This window comes from Lutra lutra, chromosome 1, assembly GCF_902655055.1.
Source record: "Lutra lutra chromosome 1, mLutLut1.2, whole genome shotgun sequence".
In the NCBI taxonomy this organism is placed as follows: domain Eukaryota; kingdom Metazoa; phylum Chordata; class Mammalia; order Carnivora; family Mustelidae; genus Lutra; species Lutra lutra.
This window is the reverse complement of record NC_062278.1, coordinates 37803196-37806868: the sequence shown is the minus strand read 5'-3', so window position 1 is coordinate 37806868 and position 3673 is coordinate 37803196. Positions and strand designations below refer to the sequence as shown.

Here is a 3673-nt window from a genome sequence, read left to right as displayed (position 1 = left end):
ACCACAAAACAGGTCTTGTGGGTATGTGGAAAGAACAAGAAGAATAAGTTATTCTGCTTTTAGCTAGAATACTTCTATTTTTATTTATTAAGCTTTCATGTTAGTGTTCTTTTGAAAAAGGAGTTCTATAACTAAAATATTTCTGAAAGCCACTAGTGAAAGGAAAAGAAAATGTTAGGCTATCTGTTGAAAATCCTGAGTTCCAGTCCCACTCTGACTTTATAACTTCTTAATAATATTGCTTTTGATAAGATAATTATTAAATCTTTAAATATTCAGACATATATCACATATTTTTACATGAAAACTTTCATCTAAAAGTTTGCTGAATCTCGCAGTAATATTTGTGGCAATGACTGACAAAATTCTAAACACTAGTTCATTATATTACTTTTAAAGATGTTTCTGTATGTGTACAGGATTTAAAAATGTGACTGGTGAGTTGCCTAATATTTCTAATATGTGATTACTCATTGAAAAGGATTGCAGACAAACAGAAATGTCAACAGATGGATATTTTTGCACAAGAACATCTACCTCACATGTAAACTGAAAACTGCATATAGTGGATGACTCTCCAAAGTAATATTTTCTGTATACCTTTGTTTTAATAAAAATTTTATGTATTTTTATGTTCACATGATACTAGTGTCCTTAATCTCTATTAACTATCAAAAATAGAAAAGTCATAAATAATAAATATATATGAAAATAACAAAAAAAATTCTATTTGTACACTAAAAATATAAAATTGCTCCTCATAAACTTTACATGAACCTGATAGGGGTGTGGAATTCAAAACAATCTTTTTCATGTAATCAGTTTTAAAATCCTTCTTTAAATTACTTCACCTAAATTTTAAGCTAAAATTAGGTTGAAAATTGTAGGAATATATAAAGTTACCTTAGAAACTCAAAATTTTAAAAGGAGATCTTTAGCAAGAAAGACTTTTATTTCCCTAGAAAACCAGAAAATATTTTCCCAAGAAAAAATAATACTTATGTTATTACCACTAATTCTCATAGTAGGAAAGAGATAAAAGTGGGTGAGTGCCCGGTCTTGCCAAAATAATTTACCTTGGAATTATGTCTGGAGGAGTAGTTTTAGCTTTAAGATGATTCTTATAATTTAAAGCTCACTAAATATGGGAAAGTACCAAATTTGACACTTAAAAGGCAGAGGATTGCATTAGATGCAACCCACCCAAAAACTCCCCATGAATTCTTAGTTTCTTTTTCATGTGTCTGGGTCGCTTCCTCCTCTTCTTTTTTCTCCTCTTTCTCCTCCTCCTTTTTTCTTAACAGTCATCTAAAGCGTTTAAGCAATCAAATTTCCCATAGCTATAGTTTATCTGCCACTCCTTCTGGGCCCTTCCAGTCAGCAATCACACTAAGCTGCCCTGGCATTGTTAGGAAATTACACATTCTTAAAGCTTTTCCTTTGGACTCCCCTGTACCACCTGCCTTGGTGTCTTCTTCTAGCAAGCATTGATCTTTCTAGGTCGCAAACTTAACCAGTGTTACAATGATCTCTGCTAGTTGTGACCATCAACCACCTTTGTTGGCACGTTTATGGTTTCTTCAAATGTCTTTCAGATCAAACTTCATGGACTTTTGAAAGTTATAATCTGACACTGTTCATGATTTTGGAAGGTATTTATAGTGAAGCCCTTTATTAGAAATATGAAAATAACAGTGAGTATGGACGAAATGCTTGTTTTGGTACCTGCAAAATGTTTCATATCAATTTTCTCACTCATCTCAAAACAACATTAAAGAAAGCACTTCTAAGGAATTTTTTTTTTCTCAAAAACTGGTAAACTTGTATTAATGAAGCAAATCTGTGTAACTCCAAAATCTTTCCTTCTTAGTTGCCTTACAGGCAGGCATAACACATTGAGGGCCGGAGGCTCAGAGTCTTCCTGCTCTGGAAATGAGCATTAGGCACTCATTATACCTTCTGATTATGGTTTTAACTGGAATATTTTTATGAAATGTCATATTCCTCTTCATATGTTCTCTCTAAAGTAGGAACATACCTTCTTGTTCTCAAAAAAAAAATCTCAGTACCATAGATTTCCAGGGTAGATTTATAAGTATAGCATAGTGGATAGATACCTAGATAAACACTGATATGTACATACATTTCCGAATAGAAAAACTTATAAATATGTGGAAATTAAATAAAATACAAAATATAAAAAATCAAAAAGGAAATTAGAAATACTTTGAGATTAATGAAAACAAATAAAATGCATACAAAAATATAGAATATTGCTAAAGCACTAGCTAGAAGGAAATTTATACCTGTAAACACATTAATAAAGAAGAAGGAGTTGGGCTTAAGATGGAGGCATAGCAAGAGCTTGAAATTACATCCTCCCATGGGCACAAAAATTCTACAATTACAGGGGAAGCAGTGAGCATGCATCTGGTGCACTTCTGCTGGCTGGGCTCCTTCTAGGGCCTGTGCAGCCCTCTGTGGCTGGAAGGGAAATGGAGGAAGAGCCAGAGCTCAAGGGGCACCCCTAACGCTGCTGATGGAGATCTTGCCCCTTTGCTGCCAGGAGTCCCCTTCTTAACTGGGCCCTAGTGCGTTCAAGTTCCCCAGTGGCCTGGGGCTCACAAGTGGAATGGTCGCTGAGGCCCAGGACATTGTGTCTCTCAATTCAGAAGATGATAGCCTTAGTGAAGAAGGACAAGAACTCTCAGAGGAGGATGATGAGGTATATGGAGTAACTGTGTATCAGACAGGGGAGAGTAATACAGATTCACTTAAGAAGATCCCGAAATTTCCTCAGCAGACTACTGAAGTGTACTTCATGCAATGAAATGAATCCTCCTCTTCTACTTCATTGCAACAGATGTTGGGCTTCTCATGAGAACTGGCTTCCTGAAGATAAAGTGAAAGATAAAGGTAAAATGCCTGAGAAAGACAAACTAAAAAACTAAACTCAAGTAAAAGAGGGCTTTGATGTCCCTGATAGTTAAGGAAAAAAAAAAAAATACAGTGAATAGTAACACAGAGAACCATGTGTTGAGGAAAATGATGATAAAATCATACAAGGTTCCCAATCCCCAAAAAGTGAGGACCATTCTCAGTCATCAACTTCTAACAACATTTATAGCAGCCAAGAAACATCAAAGAGTTTAAAAGGGAAGAAACACAAGACAAAGAAAAAAAATCATAGAATCTAGTTTTTCCCTTAATGCCATTGAACCTTGTGTGATTTACCAATGACAGCCTAAATATGGTTGTATTGTTCATGGCAAAACAGGACATTTTATGGCAGACTTTATGTGTGCAAAGAAGCTAAAGAGAAGGATAAGTCCTGTTCAGTATGTAGACAACCAATTCAAATAATTGTGCTAACTTTCTTCTCTTAGCGGACATGCTTATAAAAGTAAAATTCTGTATTTCTAACTGCATATCTCTAAAAATTTAGACATGATTTTTTTTTACACTTGTCAAAGCAAGAATGTATCTCAGTACATGTAGATTTCTACTCTGTAGTATAATTTACCTACTTTGGGAGGGGGAATAGTAAATACTTCCCTTTAGAAAAATTTCACTTCTGTTAATATTTTATATTTTGGTTTTAATGTTATTTAAATTGGATATATAGATCATCCTTAACTCCTAGTCTTCATATTTTAAATGATTTAGACTTCCT

The 3673-nt window shown here is 34.2% G+C and overlaps 1 pseudogene; it reads left to right on the top strand.

Annotated features, from left to right (window-relative positions):
- Positions 1-2632: 2632 nt before the first annotated feature.
- On the top strand, positions 2633-3386 carry LOC125094289 (E3 ubiquitin-protein ligase Mdm2-like; annotated as a pseudogene).
- The last annotated feature ends 287 nt before the right edge of the window (positions 3387-3673 follow it).